This window comes from Acomys minous, assembly GCF_964271855.1.
Source record: "Acomys minous genome assembly, chromosome: 5".
NCBI classification, from domain to species: domain Eukaryota; kingdom Metazoa; phylum Chordata; class Mammalia; order Rodentia; family Muridae; genus Acomys; species Acomys minous.
Genome location: NC_140494.1, coordinates 125,569,643 through 125,590,165, shown reverse-complemented (window position 1 = coordinate 125,590,165; position 20,523 = coordinate 125,569,643). Strand labels below are relative to the sequence as shown.

The following is a 20,523-nucleotide window of genomic DNA, read 5'->3' as shown; positions in this document are numbered from 1 at the left end:
ATTCCTGGAAAGAGTCCCTTTGCATTTTTTTGCATATGCTGCTCCTTCTACTTAAGAATCTGCCTTCACCCAGTCAACATCTAGTGCAAGATATCAGTTTAAACAGCCCAACACCAGGGACTTATTACACTATACTCACTCAGTAAGTCAACTTAATCATAAGTTAACTATCACTTCCTCAGGGAAACTATCCTTGACTGCACCCACAGGAGAGCAAGTCCATCTTTATTAAAATACACAGCATATAAGCTTTTGAAGACAGACCTAATGATTCTTTGGATTTCCTCGATATCTGTTGTTATGTCTCCCTTTTCATTTCTGATTTTGTTAATTTGGATAATCTCTCTCTTTGCCTTTTAGTTAGTTTGGCTAAGGGTTTGTCTATCTTGTTGATTGTCTCAAAGAACTAGCTCTTAGTTTTTTCGATTCTTTGAATTGTTTTTTTTTCCTAATTTATTGATTTCAGCCCTGAGTTTGATTATTTCCAGCCTTCTATTGGGTGTGTCTGCTTCTTTTTTTTCTAGAGCTTTCAGGTGTTCCATTAAGTTGTTTGTATGAGGTGGTTCCAATTTCTTTTATAAAGGCACTTATTACAATGAACTTTCCTCTTGCACTGGTTTCATTGTGTCCCAAAGGTTTGGATATGTTGTGCCTTCATTTTCACTGAATTCTAGTAAATCTTTAATTTCTTTATTTCATCCCTGACCCAGGTGTCATTGAGTAGAACATCGTTCAGTTTCCATGTGTATGTAAGCTTTTGTTATTTCTATTGTTACAGAAGTTCAGCTTTGTATTTGCTCAACTATGTTCAAAGCAGCATTATTCATAATAGCCAGAATCTGGAAACAACCTAGATGTCCCTCAACCGAAAAATAAATAAAGAGAAGGTGGTACATTTACACAATGGAATACTATTCAGCTATTAAAAACAAGGCAATCTTGAAATTTGCAGGCAAATGGATGGAACTAGAAATGATCATCCTGAGTGAGGTAACCTAGACCCAGAAAGATATGAATGGTATATACTCACTTATAAGTGGATATTAGCCCAAAATAGATCTCCTGAGAGACTCCACTCAGCGGGGAATCAGAACAGATACTGGGACTCAAGCTGGACTCTGGGCAGAGCGCTGAGAGTGGCAGGGAAGAGTGGGGGAATGGTAGGTCCAGGAGGGACCAGGTGCTCCCCTGGGAAACCATCAAGGCCTGCAGATCTGGACCCAGGGGGGCCTGCGCAAACTGATGCACCAACCAAGGACGATGCATGCAGAGAGCCAAGATCCCTGCTTCGATGTGGCCAATGGACTGCTGAGTCTCCATGCTGGGGGCGGGGGTACTCCTGCTGAACCTCTGACGTGCACTCTGGTGTCCACAATTTAGTCACTAACCCTTGGCAAGTCGGCCTTGTGGGCACACAGAGGAAGGGGATGCAGGCTATCCTGATGAGACCTAATAGGCGGTGGCCAGACAGTGGGGTAGGAAGGTCCTCCTATCAGAAGTCTAGGGGAGGGGAATAGGGCAGAAGAGGGAGAGAAGGTGGGAACAGGAAGATAAGAGCATAAGGATAACAATCCGGAGATAATATGAATAAATTATAATAAATAAATAAATAAAATACAGGGCAGCCACCACTTTAACTCTGTAATATCTTTCACAGTTTGCATTTACATACAATTTGTTTAGTTATCTGCTTAATGTGCATTTATAACAAAGTGAGAAGAAGTATACTGTTTACCTTTTGTCCCTTGGTCCTGATAGTTTCTAAGACCCTAAACATTTCCTAAGTGATAGGGGAGGGCATTTTTTGATATTCACAAGCAAGCTCTGTTCTAACGTATCTGAACTTATACTCAGGTGAGCTGCATTCTGAAAGAAGTGGGCATCAGCAATACCAAACAACGGTCAAAGGATGGGTGCCTTCGTATCTACCTCCAGACCTTTGGGAAATGAAAGGCAGAGTGTTACTGAGTAGACATTTACCAAGGTTATTCACTTCTCCAAGCTCAGGAAGAGAGCTCATTCCCAAAGCTCTGCGGCTTAAATTCCAGCACGTGCTGCAGTGCAGTTCATCACACTCCAACCCCAGGTACTTGCTGATTGGTTTGGACACTTTTACTCATCAAACCATATAAACTGTTAAACAAAACTGCAGAGGAGGAGACAGCTTGGACTGAGCACCTGCACAGAGTTTTACAGCCCAAACCATATTGGAGTCCCCATGCTAAAGTTCCCCGTCAACAGGCTATAGCTGAGTCATTATCTCGTCTACCTGAGCCTGCTGCGACAGCCACATCTTCAAAGAGCCAGTCTCAGGCACATGACAGAACCCCTTTGCTTTAGCCTACACACGCAAAGCAGATTTAAAGGACCAATCTACTGTGTCCTTTATTGCTGCTTGCTTCAGCCCTTTCCTGTCCGTAAAGCCCATCAATCTCCTCTGCTCAGCTCACTGGAACACCCTTTCTAGTTACAGAATGAGGTATTGCCTGACTCAGGAATCACATATAAAAGCCAATTAAATCTGTAATTCATTTTGCTCTAATTTTGTCTTTTGATAAAATTATCAGTTTGGTTTTTTTTCGAGACAGGGTTTCCCTGTGTGGCCTTGGCTGTCCTGGACTCACTTTGTAGACCAGGCTGGCCTTGAACTCACATTGATTCTCCTGCCTCTGCCTCCCAAGTGCTAGGATTAAAGGCGTGCGCCACCACGCCCGGCAAATTATCAGTTTTTAATTGCACAAAATCAACACTTAATGTTTTGACTGCCACTATTTAAAAGAAAATGCACAAAAAGAGAAAAGACTCGATGCATTTGCTGCAAATTGTTTTGCTTCAGTAAGAACTAGTCAACAAAGCAAGAAGCCGATGTGCTTATTCAGCACATAAAGAACTAGAGACAAAAGAGAATCAAAATAATGAGGTTTTATTCTAGAACCACTAATTCACAATCCTGATGAACCAGCTAAATCCTGACACACTGCTGTCACTTTGTTTTTAAATCTATAGTGATGATTTATCCTACTGAAAGTTCCATTTGTCTCTGTCTCTTCCTGATCCAATACACAAATCTAATAATTATCTAAGTTATCAAATCCACCGATAAAAACTAGAATTGGAAAAAAAAGACTAGGGGTTAAAAAAATAACACTATCAATATTTTCCTGAAACCAAAATAAAAGGGGGGGGGGCAGCTAAAAGATTTGAGCAGACCAGAAAGAGGAACGTGCTGCAGAGATTGATGCGCCAACCAAGGACCATGCATGGTGAGGACCAGACCCTCTGCTCAGGTGTAGTACAGTATAGTAGCACAGTCTCCTGTGGGTCCCATAATATGGGGAGTACAGACTACTTGTGACATGAACTCTGGCCCCACAGGTTGATCACGTCGCCCTGGCAGGGTGGCCTTGCCAGACCACAGAGGAAGAGGATACAAACAGTCCAGATGAGGCTTGATAGGCTGAGGTCAGATGTTAGGGCAAAAAGGCTCCCCTTTCTGAAGACTAGGGGGGCGAGGGAGGGCACTTCAGGGAGGGAGGGCGGGACCCAGAGGCAGCAAGGGAAGGGGCTACAATCTGGACATAAAGTGAACAAATTAAAACAATAACAACAAAAATCAATACTACAACGGAAAAAATTTTGAGCAGAGGATTCTTACAAACAAGTCCTTAAAATGGTTCTTCCAAGTGAATTTGCCAAATTCCGAAGCTTTCACACGCTCTCTAGCTAAACAAAGAGATGACAGCTGTTAACATTTATTGAGCATGTTCTACAAGGTAGAACTAATACTGCATTGTTAAGACAACTCTATGAAACAGGTGCCTAGATTACCCCCACTTGCCAGCAAAGGAAATAGAAACAGAGAGGCTGAACAGTGTGCAAAGGTCACAGTACAGACAACTGGCTGAGTGAAGACTCAAAGACAGCAGCTTGACATCTGACCTTTCAAGTAGTAAATCACGCTGCTTCTGATCATCACAGTGCTAATTTAATAGCTTCTACATCACTCTAAAATCTCTAGTTAAAAACCTCAAAATGTTTCAAAGAATCAAACGTCTATTCAGCTCATCCTAAAAGATTTATTGCTATGACTTAAAACATGTTCTCCCTAGCCACATACTCGAAGATTGTTAAGAGATTTTAGGGGGCTGGAGAGATGGCTCAGTGGTTAAGAGCACTTGCTGCTCTGCCTGAGAACCTGGGTTCAATTCCCAGCAGCCACACAGCAGGTCACAAATGTCTCTAACTCCAGCTCCAGGGGATCCAACACCCTCATACAAGGCTAGCATGAAGACAAAGTGGAAAGGGAAAGAGGAGGGGAGGGAAGAGGAGGAAAGAAAAGGAATGGAAATGAGAGACAAAAAACAGTTCTGATAAAAAACAAAGTTGGGAAGGAGTGTTCAACTTTGCTTGCTGCACAAACATGAGGACCTGAGTTCAGAGCCCCAGCACCCAAGTAAAAATGGAAAGCCATGTGTGCCTCTGTAGCCCCAGCACGTGGCGTCAGAGGTAGGAGGATCCCTGGAGGCTTACTGTCCAGCCAATCTAGCCACATCAGTGAGCTTCAGATTCAGTCCGTCCAAAAACAAAGTACAGAACCATCAAGGAAGACCTTCAAGGTGACCTTTGACCTCCACACAAGCTACACACACACACACAGAGGTGTATACATATACCTCTCAGCACATACACCATTTATTGAATTAGAGATTAGAGATTATAAAGCTAATGTAATCAAAGGCTTTTCATACTGGCATCAAGATAAATCAACAAGCTGGGCAGTAGTGGTGCACACCTTTAATCCCAGCACTCATGAGGCAGAGGCAGGTGGATCCCTGTGAGTTCGAGGCCAGCCTGGTCTACCATGCAAGTCCAGGAAAGCCAAGGCTACACAGAGAAACCCTGTCTCAAAAAACAAGAAACAAACAAAAAGATAAATCAACAGACTCTAACTGAAAATACATAAGGAGACCCATGTAAATATATAACCAACTAACTGTTTTTTTTTTTAACTGAAATACCAAGGCAGCTTTGTTTTTTCAACAAAAGGTGCTCAGACAACTGATTAGACATAGGGGGGTAAAATAAAGCTTGCCTTAAATTCATACCATATACAAAAGTCAACTCAAATTGCTTAATGAACCAAAATGCCAGAGCTAAAACTAAAAAAAATCTGTTTAAAAAAAAATAGAGGCCAAACATATTATGTATACTTACAATATCCCCGCACTTAGGAGTTTTGTCAAGAAGATGCCAATGTGAGGCCAGTCTGGGCCACATAACAAGTAATGGGGAAAACAGAGACAAACTTAGCAAGCCTGGTTAAGAAAATTGTAACTTGGGACAATCTAATTTAAAACTTTCTAATGATATTATTAAAATTATATAAAGGTTGCAGAGACGGCTCAGCAGTTGCAAGCACTTGGTACTCTTGAAAAGGACCTAGGTTCTGCTCTCCACACCACATAGAGGCTTATAATTGTAACTCTATTCCACGGGATCCAACACCCTCTTCTGGCCCCCACAGGCACCAGGCAAGCATGTATTGCACTGACATACAAGAAATCAGAACACTCAAATACATAAAATAAAAATAAACGTATCTTTTTAAGACAAAGAAAGAAAATCAAAAGTCAGTCAACAAGACGGCTAAAGCAGATAAACAAAGCATTTGCTGTGCAAGCCTGACAACCTGAGTTCCAGTTCCCAAACCACATGATGAAAGGAGAGAACCAACTTTTTAAAGTTGTCCTCTGACTTCTACATGCACCCAGTGGCATGCGTACACCCACATTCAAACACATGCATACAGACACACATTATGGAAACATAAACACACACAATAATATCAGTAAATTTTTGTAATACTGTCAAGCCCAAACTGGAAAAAAAAAAAAACCACAAGACTATTTGTGAACCATGTATCCAATAAAAAACTATATAATAAGAATGTATTTTGGCTAGCTGTTGTTGTTGAAGAGATATTAGACTCTTGAGGGCTTCTCTACCCCAGCTAGTTCCCAAATTATGAAGACAGATGGTGCACATCTTTCATCCCAACACTCAGGAAGCAGAGGCAGGTGGATCTCTGTGAGTTCCAGGCCAGCCTGGTCTACAAAGCAAGTTCCAGGACAGCCAGGGCTGTTATACAGAGAAACCATGTCTCAAAAATTAACATGTCACTAAGATATATAAATAGCCAACCATCCATATAAAAATATATCCAACATCATTAGTCCTTAATGAAATGTAAATTAAAACCACAATAAGTCTATTAACCTAGCTAAACTTTAAAAACACAGCCAGTACCAAGTACCTATGAGAACATGGAGCAAGCAAAAGACTCACACACTGCTAACAGAAATGTAAAATGAAAAACTATTTGACAACTTAGTATAAACTTCATTAGAAACATAGATTGGGGGGCTGGAGAGATGGCTCAGAGGTTAAGAGCACTGGCTGCTCTTCCAGAGGTCATGAGTTCAATTCCCAGCAACCACATGGTGGCTCACAACCATCTATAATGTGATCTCGTGCCCTCTTCTGGCCTGCAGGTAGAGAACTGTATACATATTAATAAATAAATCTTTTGAAAAAAGAAAAAAGACTAGGAAGAGTCACCATTCATGGTGGGTGCAGATCTTCCAGGATACCTACCTGGAACCCCTCACCTATGCTCTGTAAGTAAGCCTTAAAAAAAAGAAAGAGAGAAAGAAACACACACTGTACTTTCATAATACACAAAATTCTATTCCTTAGGGATTCACTACATATTTACACATGACCTCACAGCATAAGCATCAATAACAGCCAAAACTGTCCTTTGCTATACATATAACCTTATCCTTTATTAAAGATAAAACAAGGTGTTCTTTTTTCGGTTTTGTTTTGGGGTTGTTTGTGTGCTTGTTTGTTTGTTTCTTTCGAGACAAAGTTTCTCTGTGTAGCCATGCCTGTCCTGGACTCACTTTGTAGACCAAGCTGGTCTCAAACTCACAGAGATCCACCTGCCTCTGCCTCCCCAAGTGCTGGGATTACAGGCGCCACGGGCCCCGGCTTCATGTTCTTGTTTCTAAATGATAAATAAATCTTTGCTGAATGTTTGATACAGCAGGACATAAAGCATACTCACTCTTGTAAGTTTTCTAGACAATCAACATACATTTTGGGTGTTTTGGTGGGTTGTTTTGTTTTGCCCTGTGAAAGGCATCATTTTGTTCATCGTGAGTTGAATGAACAGATTCTGGGAGCCAGGCACAACTGCTGGGCTACAGAATAGTAACTGCCAATTCACTTCTAATGAAAGAATCTTTGAAAACAAAAAGAGTAAATTATCCGTGTCAAGTTAAACAATCTGTTACTCTAATAGGTACAATTAATCCAGAATAAAAAAAAAACTGTCAACACCTGTCGTTAACCTTAAACTGTAGTTGCACCTTGGCCAGTACCAACAGGCTAGACTTCAAAAAAAAAAAAAAAAGTAGATTTTGTAAAACTGTAGGTCTGGTCCCCATAGGTTTTCATAACTGAATATGTAGGCTTCTGGATGTACAACTTCCAACATTTAATTCAAAATCAAACACATAAGGAATCCAAGGTGTCTGGCAGCACGCACCCATATTGCATCATATAACCTCACTATAGCCTTGGTTCTGAACACACAATGGGTGTTTTACAAGGTGCACAGTCATGCCTCACAATGTCAATCAACACTGCCGGCAATACCCGCTCAGATTCCAGACTAAGTTACAATTGCAGAGCTATTTACTGAATGTACAAAGTTTTCTGCTCCGTGGAAACATAATGGTTTAATTACAGGGGGTAAAAAGGATTTTAATAGTTCCCTAAATGTTATTTCTTAGCATAAGTATAAAATTAGTGTATCATGAGATTACATTGTACTAGAGTATTTCATTTTAAAAATTGCTGTTTAAGTTGCTGGCTTCAGTTTCACAAATAAAATAATGAATTAATTTTCGCTAAAGATTAGGACAGAATTTACCTCAATTTCCTACATAGCTTTAAAGAGATTTCTGCATTTTGAACATGTTAGTGTGGGGATTAATGTTGAAGACATTCTATATCTTCAGTAGCAATTATTCAGTCAAGTTGGTCAGTGGGTTGGGTTCTTTTGCAGGAGGGGTGTTCTTTTTGTTGTTTTTTCCAGTCAGGGTTTCTCTGTGTATGCTTGGATGTCCTGGACTCACTTTGTAGACCAGGCTGGCCTCAAACTCACAGAAATCTGCCTGCCTCCGCCTCCCTGAGTGCTGAGATTACAGGGGTGTGTCACCTTATCTGGCTTCTGCCAAGTTTTATATCCACCACACAGTATGAAAGTTTGCTTTAATCTTTAATAGTAAGACCTATGTTTACGAAAGAATTGTTTTATAACATGCTTATGATTATTATTTGTATGTTTGGTTTATATAGCCATATATCTGGGATCATGCAAAAATTTCTCAGGAGGGCTAGTGAGATGACTCAACAGGTGAAGGCCCAACCACCTTTATTTTTATTTACCTAATAAAATAACTTTCATAGAAAAGACTGCAGATTTGCAAACAAACTGCAGTCACTGTTACTTTCTAGTAGTCTGGGCCATTAGTATTCCTGGGATTTATCAGCAGCAGGTTTTCTGCATTAAGTACTTAGTGCACTGAGCTCCTAAGCAGAACTAGTTTTATCTTGTGTCCAAAAACCAAGTCGTGCCTACTCATTCTGAAATAAGGAACCAACCTAAAAGATGGCAGACAAAGAGGAGATGGTGATTAGAAAGTAATAAAACAAAGTTTCATTTAAAAAAAAAAAAAACAGGGGGTTGGAAAGATGGATCAGAGGTTAAGAACATTGTCAGTTCTTCCAGAGGTCCTGAGTTCAATTCCCAGTGACCATTTGGTGCCTCATGACTATCTACAATGAGATCTGGTGCCCTCTTCTGACATGCAGGCACACTCGTGGGAAGAATACTGTATAAATAATAAATAAATAAATCTTAAAAAAAAAAAACAGAATAAAACAGCTTTGTAAGAACAGAAAGGCATCTTAAATAATAGTTTAAAATTCAACATAAGCCAGGTGTGGTGGTCCCAGCGCTCAGGAAGCAGGAGCAGGAGAATGTCTGTGAGTTTAGCCTCTGTGAGGCCAGCCTAGTCTACAAAGTGAGTCCAGGACAGCCAAGGCTACACAGAGAAACCCTGTCTCAAATATATATATGAAAACAAAGTCACTACTTGTTGGTAAATAAATACTTTAAAGCTAAGTGATTCTGTGAAATTCGAAGCTCACTTTAGTCTTCTATTTTGCATATTTTCTTACTATCTCAGAACAATCTTAATGCCACCAAAACAACTTAAATTGTTTTAAAAGTGAATAAGGGAGACAAGCACAGCAACATTCATGCCGTCTCACTACTGCTGTATCTTACATCTGCCCACTCAGAAGCTACTAGACTATCTTTTCCAAACTTCCAGAAACAGCACTCAGCTGCTATACTAACCCATAATAAGCCATTATAGAATCAAAACCACTTCAGTATTACCACGGTCAATTAGAAATTGTAGTTAAAACACTGTGGCCCAGGCATGATGATAAACACTTTTAATCCCACACTCTGGAAGCAGAGACAGTCAGCTCTTTGGAAGTTCTGGTTTATATAATGAGTTCCAGGTCAGCCAGGGTACATAATGAGACCCTGTCTCAAAATAGTAACAATTTTAAAAAACAAAATAAAACATCAGATTGAAAAGTATTGCAAGAGTTTAGCTGTCAGTATTCAAATTTATATCTAAATTATAATTCATGTCTTAAACTGAAGGCTGCAGAATTTAGTTCAGTGATAGAGCACTTGCCCAGCAAGAACAAAACCCTGGTTTCATGCTAACACTGGGAAGAAAACAACAAACATACAAAAACGCTAGACTTTTGAGTATAACGTTTTTTTAAGAACATGCCAATTTGGGCCTGGATGCCTCAGGGGCTTAAAACACTGGAGTTCAGGTCTCAACACCCATGTAACAAGCCAGGCATCGCATGTGCACCTGTAATTACAGCTCCACGGGGTCCTTCTGACCTCTGGGCATGAGTACACCTGTACACTCATACATATGCTCAATAAACAAAACGAAATTCAAAGACTGTGCTAATTACAATAGGCTATCTTGGCATACTCGTCATACCAAGCGCCTTTTCACTATCAGGCCAAACAACTTTCTAATAACCTAGCTAGTCAGTCAGTTGGGGGTAGACGCATACGCCACAGTGCACACACAGAGGCCAGAGAGCAGGTTACAGGAGTCCGTTCTCTCCACAGGTGGGTCCTGAGGATGGAACAGCAGGATGCCAACAGACGCCTGACGCCAACCTTGCTGACTCAATCATCTACTTAAAAGCTCACACAGGCAAGCAAAACAGTGCAGCCCTCTAGCAGTAGTCCAGAGCTGGCTGAAGTGATCCCAGGCTCACCCTCCAGCAGCTCCTTCTCCTAGGAACCTCACCATGTATGAAAATAATTTCTGCTTGACTACCAGAGTATTTTATAAAATAAAAGGCTAAAATTAGGAGCTGGAGAGATGGCTCAGAGGTTAAGAGCACTGGCTACTCTCCAAAGGTCCTGAGTTCAATTCCCAGCAACCACATGGTAGCTCACAACCACCTATAATGAGATCCGGTGCCCTCTTCTGGCATGCACACAAACATGCAGGCAGAATACTGTACAAATAATAAATAATGAATCTTTTATTAAAAAGCTAAAATTAGCCGGGCGTGGCGCACGCCTTTAATCCCAGCACTCGGGAGGCAGAGGCAGGCAGATCGCTGTGAGTTCGAGGCCAGCCTGGTCTACAAAGTAAGTCCAGGACAGCTAGGGATACACAGAGAAACCTTGTCTCAAAAAAAAAAAAAAAAAAAAGCTAAAATTAGAACAAACTATTTTTGGCTTGTCTTTACTCTTAACTATTGTTGTTGCTGTTTATTTTTTTAAATATTTATTTACTTATTATGTATACAGTTTTATGCCTGCATGTACTGCATGCCAGAAGAGGGCACCAGATCTCACTGTGTATGGTTGTGAGCCACCATGTGGTTGCTGGGAATTGAATTCATGACCTCTGGAAGAGAAGTCAGTGCTCTTAACCTCTGAGCCATCTCTCCAGCCCCTGTTGTTGTTGTTTTTAACCTTACTTGTTAGTGTTGAGTTCCAAGGTCTACCAAGAAAACCTTGACATTTCAGAGGATGAAAGATCCACTGATGTTGATTTTTCTGTAGCAAAACCCTTCAATACTATTCTATTCTAACATCTATTTCTTTTTGTGGCAAACAACTAAAAACATTTTGAGAAATCAAAGCAAATATGTAGACCTACTGTCAACCCTGAACTCCTCAACACCCATAGGAAAATGGTCCTGCCCACTTAACTTTTGACCCATCAATACTGCTTATAGGAATCTCCTAGGAAGATATACCATATACTCTAATAATGCAAAAGTAGGTATGTACAAGGTCAATTATAGAAACATTGTTTATAACCGCAAAATACAGAAAACAACCTAAATGTCATACATAGATGTAGTTGTATCTATAGTTATTTCTAAAAAAATTAAGACAACCTAGAGGCAGAAATAGGCAGAACTCTGTAACGCAAGGCCAACCTGGTCTACACAGTGAGTTCCAGGACAGTACAGCCTACAAAGAAAAACTCTATCTTTTAAAAAAGAATTTTTTAAAAAATCAAGAATATGTAAATAAAATAAATTCAAAAGAATGAACCAATCTGCATCATTCCCAGGATACATTACTGTTAAATGAAAAAAACAAAAGATTAGAATAAGTTCTTCATGTAAGAAAGGGTTAGAAGTGAGAGCTTGTAGCTCAGTGAAAGCGCTCACCTAGTAAAAAGGGCCCGGACTCATTCCGTAGAATACACATGCACATGTCTGCGCACACACACGGGGTAGCAGGAAAGCAGGGAGCAGTTCCTCTAAAAAGTAAACCTACGATGACAAACCTGCCCCCCAAAAAAGAAAAACCACCTAGAATTATTGTTATGACCCAGGAACTGCCTCCTAGGTATATACTTTAGAAAGTAAAATGTATGTCCATACACACATACACACACACAAAAGTGTACATGAATGTTCATAGCAACATCATTCCCAGTAACTGGGAGGTTTAAAACAAAACAAAATTTAAAAAAAAAACCAGTGTCCATCAACTGACACATGGATAAATAAATTGTGTTATACAGATATCATTCAGGCAGGGGAAAAATCTGAAATACGTATACAAGCTGCAGCATAAATGAACTTTGAGCGAATTCCACTAACCTAAAGAAGTCAGGAACAAACGAGCAGCTACACAAGACACCTACTAGAACAAGCAAAGCCGCAGAGGAAGTACAACAGATGCAGACATGGGAAGTGATGGCTAATGATCACAAGGTTTCTTTGGGGGCAATAAATGTTCTAGAATTAGACAGTGGTGATAAGTGGCACAACCTTGTGAATATACTTTTTTTAACTATATGACAGCAAAGTCCTGCAACCCAGTACTTCGAAGGAGCCAGGAGGACCTCAAGTCTGTGGCACAGGGAGACCTGTCTGAAGAAGGAAGGAAGCAAGCAAACAAACCTGGTTTGTACACTTTAAAAGTTAGTTTTGATAGAGCAAGGTGGCACATGCCTGTAGTCTAAGCTACTTAGGAGACAGAAGAAGTCAAGTCATTTGAGGCCAGCATGAGCAACATATTAAGATTCTGTCTCAAAAATTAATTAATAAAGTGAAAGGGTGAGGGTTTCTTTGTTTTGTTTTGTTGTTTGTTTGGTTTTTTGGTTTTTCAAGACTAGGTTTCTCTGTGTAGCCTTGGCTGTCCTAGACTCGCTCTGTAGACCAGGCTGGCCTCAAACTCACCTGCCTCTGCCTCCCAAGTGCTGGGATTAAAGGCATGTGCCACCATGCCCAGCTAAAAGGGTGAGTTTTATGGTATGCAGTTTGTATTTCAATTTAAAAATTATGTGAGAAAAATAATAAAAAATATAGGGGCCGGTGAGATGGCTCACCAGGTATAGGTGCTTACCACTAAACCTGATGACCTAAATTTGACTCCTGAGACCCAGACCATGTAAACAAAGAACCAATTCCAAGTTATCCTATGACCTCCATGTGTACCATGGGATGCAAACACACATACTTAATTTTTTAAATGCATATAATCTGCTCTTTTGGGTAAAATTCTTGAGGAAGGGATAAATCAGAGACTAAATTTAAACTATGGATACCTTAATGAATATGGGGAAAAGGTAGAAACAAAGATAGAGACAGGAATGCAACAGTAGGAAGATACAGTGATATTTCTGTGCAACCGTCTTAAGTAGTAAAGTTTGACAGCAGTGATATTCAGTAACAGTACTGTTTCACAAACCAAAATAACAATAATGCCATGTATGTTGATACATACCTGTAATCCCAGCTCTCAAAAGGTTGAGGCAGGAGAATAACAAGTTAGAGCCCAGCATGACACAGTTGGGAGATCCTATCTGAAATCATTGTCATTATCACCCATAACAATAATTAGTTAACGTCAACCAGGACTAAAAGCAATTAAAATAGAAAACAAAGCCAGGCATGGTGGCACACACCTGTAATCCCAGCACTTGAGAGGCAGAGGCAGGTGGATCAGTGTCAGTTCTAGGCCAGCCTGGTCTACAAATCAAGTCTAGGACAGTTAGGGATACACAGAGAAACCCTGTCTCAAAAAAACAAAATAAAATAAAATAGATAGGTAGGTAGGTAGGTAGATAGATTATCAGACAGACAGACAGACAAGAAAACAAAGAAGCAGCAAAGGACTAAGCTGCACTGCACAAAAATAACACAGCCACACTAAAGAGAGTAGGGAATAAAAGAGCCAACCTAAATAGCTAAAGCTAAAGATAAAAACTGTACATAGATAATCTTGTGAATGCTTTTCATAAATTAACAAACTACCTGATGGATACTCCAAAAGTTAACAAATGTATGTTACTATACTGAGATCCAGGCTTCTGTCACAGAAAGAAGATACAAATAAGGAATGAGGGACAGTCAGAATAACTTTGTAGTGTTGGAGAAAAGGGTATGGATGTAAACTCATGCTCACTGATGCACAGAGAAACATAGTCATCCTCCAGCGCAGTCCAAGGATAGGCTCCACAGTCCCCATCCCCGGCAGGTAACATAATCTATTGTTCTCTGGCCCCTGTGGGCAGCAATTCCATCATGTAACTAAATTCAGTGATGGCCAAAACTTTAGCTGCAATAAAAGGACTCTGGACACAAGAATGAATCCAGGGTGTCACCAGCAGCACCCATCCACGCTGCATCCTGTGACTCCACTAAGTCTTGGTTCTGAACATAAAATGCATATCCTTTGTGCTATGCATGCCAAGGAGCAATTCTGGAGACACCATGGCTCAGACTCAGACTGTTATAAATTATGGATTTCAGTACTTTTACCATGCAAACAAAGTGTTCCTCTTTTATAGAAAAATATAATAGTTTAAATACAGAAAACAAGACTTCAGCTGGGTATGGTGGCACAGCCTTCAATTCCAGCACTCAGGAGGTAGAGGCTGGTGGATCTCTATAAATTCAAGGCCAGCATGGTCTACACAGCAAGTTCCAGGGCAGCCAAGGCTACACAGAGAAACCCTGTCTCTAAAAAACAAGAAAAAGGGAAAAAGAAAAGAAGGAAACCAAGACTTACATTTTTACCATTATTCCTCAACACATAAGCATCAAATATCTCTGGATTGTTTTATGTTAGAATGTTTGATTTTTAAAGTTGCTGACTTGACTTTCACATAAAAATCATTAAATAAATTTTGACTTGGAATTAGGACAGACTTTCCTACAATTTCTAAAATGGCTCTAAATATATTCCTGAGATTTTTGTTCTATGAATTTATGAGAAGCAGCAATTTCAATACTGTTGATTATAAAAACAAAATATCAACCAACTAAAAATGTTGGAAGATGGTCTATACCCTGTAGTATCAAATATTCAATCAAGACTTAATTTCTAGGCTGGGCGTGGTGGCCCACACCTTTAATCCCAGCAGTTGGGAGACAGAGGCAGGTGGATCACTGTGAGTTTGAGGCCAGCTTGGTTCAGGACAGCCAAGGCTACACAGAGAAACCCTGTATCAAATAAATAAAAACAAAACAAACAAAAAGACTTAATTTCTTATCTAAAAATAAATAAATGCACCCATTTCTCAGTATTCAAATTTGTTTTCATCTTTAGTAAATCCATATGCATACAAAAATAGCTATTTTAAAATCAGTTTATCATTATCAGTAAATGTTTCATTCCATACTTTATGTAACTACTTATTCAAGGATACATAAAAACTTGACAAAAGGGGATCACAAGTAGAAAAGGGTTAAGAAATCCTACATTGTATTTGCCTACAACCTGCCTATAACATAACAAATTATGTTTAATGCTTAATATACTGCAAACAATTATTGTACTGGGGAAGGTAAGATGGTCAGTAGCTAATGGTGCTTGTCACTGAGGCTTGCAACCTGAATTGGGTCCCCAAGGCCCACAGGGTGGAAGAAGAGAACCGATTCCCACAAGTTGCCCTTTAATCACTAGACACACACACCACACACACACACACACACACACACACACACACACACACACACACACACAATGTAATTAGATAAAAGCTCCCAGTGGCCAAGTTTGGAACAATGTGAGCAAAATAATACTATCACATTGGACAATAGTCTGTAGAATCAAATGAATATCCATGCCACCACATTGATGTAAGTAACTGAATTAACAAATGAGGGTGAAAGTCCTTTGACAGATAAAGCCCAAGTCATAAATGTAAAAATAAGGGAACTACTACATATACCATAACAATACAAACGATCAAGGCTAAAATATCATCAGTAACCAGATACCTCAACACTATGAGCTCCTTATGTATGACACAGAATCACGGTTATAGTCAAACCATGGGTAACTTCAAATCTAATCACAAGAAAAGTATCAAATAACCCCAAAATGAAAGAATGTCTAAAAAAATAAATGAACAATACTCAAGAAGTCATAAGAAACATAGAAATTGGCCAGGAGTGATGCCTTCAAGCCTCTGCACCCAGAGGCAGTTAGATTGCTGTGAGTTCAAGGCCAGCCAGCATGGTCTACATAATAATAATAAGGCGCAATCTCAAAAAAACAAGCAACAAGCAAGCCAGCGGAGGGGGGTGGGGGGGGTGGTTACTACATGCCTGTATCCTCTGCACCCTCAGTCCTGAGAAGAGCAAGCAAGAGGATCAGGAGCTCACACTTAGTCTACACCTAGAGCCAGCCTAGGCTGCATAAATTCCTGTCTCAAAAAGAAGAAATTAAAAATAAAACCTAGCCATATCTGATTCACTTGCTGGTAGATCTCCCCTGGAATTCAGTATTCCCATTAATTTATAGGGCCAACAGAAAAAAACTAATCAGAAGAGCATTTATTAAATATCTAGTTTGTGTTTTTTAGTTTAAAAGAAAATACTAGCTGAAGTGACTTTGCCAGACTTTACAATCTCCTTTTTAAATGACTTAGGCAATTTTTTCTGTTCAAGGTCTTGATAATACCTATAAGGTATCCCTAATAAACCTCTTTTGTGAGTGCATTATGGCAAAGTTTTGTATACAATAAAAAAATAATTCTGTTCAAATTGTTGCTTTTATGGTTGTCTACCTACAAAACTTCAAGGGCTTGTTCATTTTTTTGAGACAGTATCTCCCATGTGGGCGGGTCTGGCCTGGAAACCTTCATCATTCTGCCTCCACCTAAAGCTCATGTTTTGTTTTAACAAGCATGCTTTTACCTAACACAGTCTTCCACTTTATGCCAAAATACATCATCAACATTATCATTTTCAGTCTAAAAGCCCAGACTTAAAAATCAGCTGTCCACTAAACCCAATCGTTTGGCTTCGGACACTATGACTTTTCACTATTTATTATGAGTCTTCTAATAACCAGTTCAGCCCGACCAACAACATAGTCTCTTTAAACGTGCTATCCTTTTCAATGTGAAGTTCATTTACTGAAATCTTTTGCGACATCTTTATATTAATGGTCAGATTAAGTGATGTATGTACATTTGCTTTCTCCTCCATATGCCACCAGCATGTCTGCACGGAGAAAATACAGGACCAGCAAGACCAGAAATTTAAAAAGCAAAGTGGTAAGAACCTTAGGGAAAGTAACAGAAGACCTTACTAGGCCATCCATTTCAATGGCAGCTGTCACTCTATCCTACTTTTGAAAGATGCCAGATTTCCAACCTCCCTAGGTATTTTTCTGCTATACAATCCTGTCATGTGATCTTGGGAAAAATATTATAATTAACTGTTCTTGCCCTACCTTATGCTGTCTTTTTCCCTCAAACATCCTGACAAAATATTTTAGCTTATTTCTAAAATTTACAAATGTGTGTGTGCAGATGTTGAAGACAAACATGCATAATACAGGCACACAGGGCATTCACTTTTGCTTGTATGGAAACACATAATCAAAGGTACATCACTATCCATTTTTTTAAAACTTTGAAGCTTAGTTTCCTTTCTCATCATAATTAATAATTTTTCTTTGCTTTACATAAACACTGGCCCAGTCTAGAGGGCTCACCACAAACAGAACTATAAAAATATTCAGGTATTAGATCTCAAAAGAAAATGTTAACATTTGATTTTTTTATAAGCCATTTGATCAACAATCATTTTGGAAGTAGGTGGTGATGGCAGGGAACAGCCAGTGATAATGAACAAGTAAACAGGTTTAGTCAAGTGGGCCAAAGGAATGACTCAAATAAAACAAATAATTTTTCAAATATACGTAAAATAAGTAAGTACCATTCAAGGACAAGCCAAGTACTGTTAAAAAACAAAACAAAACAAAACATAAAGGGTCTGTTAGAAATACACCAAAATATTAACAATAAAATGCTATCTCTGGAGAAGGGTTATTAATTCGTTGGCATTCATCACTCTTGTTATTTGATTACTTATATACACCTTCAAAGTATTACAGACATTTTAAAAACACAAATGCAGATTCTGTCCCTGTGTTCCACAGCCAACATACACATAAACATGAGTACATAATACACACATGCAAATTCATACAAACACATATATGTATACATACACACACATATATAGTCTTTACGTAACCTCCTAGGAAAGCTAAGTACCAAGCTTCTGTCCTCGTGTCTCTCGGGAACCTGCCAACCATCACTGTTCTCAGGGTTAGCTCCTGTCATCCCCACCATCCACCCCTCACCCTGGAGACTGCACAATTGTCTCGTCTCCGCTCCAGGTAGCGAAGGCTTTAGAAATTGTTATTTTATCGGGTGAGGGATTTGGAGAAAGATTTACCGAAATGATGAGCATCCCCCACCCAAAGGCACAGACGGCGAGAAAGACGCATGGTCTCATCCTCCACCCCTCCGAAGTCGGCCGGCGACCCGGAGCGCCGGGAGCGGCGACTCTCCCCAAGATGAAGAGCGCGGAGAGCCGCTCCCCAGTCAGTCCCAGCCGGGGCTGAGGGAGCTGCGCTCGTTAGCGGATAAAGGGGAGAAGGTCACAGACGCGACCCCGGAGGGACCCCGAGAGACCCGGACAGCGAGCCTGCTCAGGGGCGGGTCCCTCGACCCTCCGGCGGGCGGCTCGGCTCCTACGAGGCGGAGGGTTCCTCAGGCCTCCGCCCGCCGTCCACAGGGAGCCGGCAGCCCCACTCGGCGGACGGCCCGGGGACGGCCCCGAGCGGCCCGACCCCGCAAACCGAGCACACACACAGGAGGTCGGGAGGGCCAAAAAGGAAGCGTTACGTACCGTACGCGTGCCGGGAGCTGGCGGCGGTAGGGTGCGGCTCCAGCACCCGGCACCCGGCCGGCCAGCGGCTGCGCTAGCCGCGTCCTTTATATTTTTTGCTGCAGCGGCGGCGACTTGTCAAAGGGAAAGACGTAAGAGGCGGCGGCGGCGGCGGCGGCGGCGGCGGCGGCAGCAGCGGCAGGCGAGTCTCGCGGGACTTGTGGGGGAACTCTCGCGAGATCCGGAGCGCGGACTCTGCCTCCTCCCAGCCTCGCTCGGGAGGTGGAAGGCGGCCTGAGAGGGTGCGAGGAAGGGGTCGGACAGCTTAGGGACTAAGGGGAAAGCGATGAGAACTTTGGGGGCCGGGAGACCCCTGTACGGGTTCTGGGGACACTCTACCGCCCCATGTCTCTTACCTCTGAGTCCTCGCGGAGTCACGTCTGCCCGTAGGGAACTGACAATTGGGGACGTTTCACAGAGGGTGCTGAAGGATCCTGCGAGCGTGGATGTGCACTGGATGAGCACGGGACGGTCCACAGGAGGATCCGACCGTCCGGTCCCCAGTGCCGCCTAGGACCGTAAGGAAAAGCTGGAACCCTGCCGAGTAGCCACACCCCTACTTTATCTTTGCTGTTCTCAGGGTGCTCCACGCCCTTTATCTCCCATCACAGACTGCCCTTAACCTTCTGGCTGGTTAAGTTCAAGCCCAAGAGAGTGTTTTAACTTGACCTACTTCTACCCTGTTACTTGTGTCTGAGGAACACCTGAGGATTGACCTTTAGCTAGTGGGTCATTGGTCCTAACCTATACAGTAAGGACACTTGACTGGCTTGGTCATCTATCCCCAGCGCCTAGCATAGATGGAGGTGCTCAATCAAGTTGTTAAATGCCTCTGTACTCCCCACCTCGTCATTGTAGCTACCTTCATCAAAAGGTTTTTCTGGGGAGCTAGAGAGCTGGAGTAAAAGTGTTTACTGCTCTTACAGAGGTCTTAAGTTCACTTCTCAGCACCCAACTCAGGATGTCCACAACCACCTTTAACTTTAAAACCCACTTCTGAACTCTGCAGGAATCCACAGTCATGTACACATACCCATACATACACATATTGTTTTGTTTTGGGTTTTGTTAGTTTGAGATAGGGCTTCTCTGCCTAGCCCTGGCTGTCCTGGAACTCTCTATAGACCAGGTTGGCCTCGGACACAGAGATCCACCTGCCTCTGCCTTCCAAGTGCTGAGATTAAAGGTGTGCACCACCATGCCTGGCTTTTTTTTTTCCTGGTGTAGTTTTTGTAAATAAAATCGGTTTTTATAAGTTCTGGGTTTTTTGTTTGTTTTGTGTTTTTTTTTTGCCCAGCACCAATTTATATGTAACTGGCAGAGGTTATGGGATGGTGTCTGACCCAGAGGCATAGGAGAAATAATAACAACATTTATGTGTGTGTGTGTGTGTGTCTCAAAAATATACACACATCTATATAGCATAGGCAGGAGACAGCATATAGCCCTTTGGTTCAATTGGAGATGTGTGTCATATAAATTTAGCCCAAGACAAAAGCTACCATTCTGGACCCTCAACTTTATGTATGACTTTGAACAACTTGCTTGACTTCCCTGAACGTCATCTAAACTTTTCATTTAGAATATTAGTTGTTATTACAGGGT

At 41.1% G+C, this 20,523-nt stretch overlaps 1 protein-coding gene across 7 annotated transcripts in view; it reads right to left on the bottom strand.

Moving 5' to 3' along the window:
- HERC1 (HECT and RLD domain containing E3 ubiquitin protein ligase family member 1) overlaps nt 1–19,034 on the bottom strand; it is a 167,834-nt gene extending 148,800 nt beyond the window's left edge. For 6 of the 7 annotated variants that reach the window (XM_084781185.1, XM_084781191.1, XM_084781188.1 and 3 more), the window contains exon 1: nt 18,880–19,034. The gene's annotated coding sequence lies outside the window, so the exon portion shown is untranslated. Of the gene's footprint in view, nt 1–18,423; nt 18,778–18,879 lie in introns of those variants that run through there. The other variant, XM_084781186.1, reaches the window with a different exon arrangement.
- Between the last annotated feature and the right edge of the window lie 1,489 nt (nt 19,035–20,523).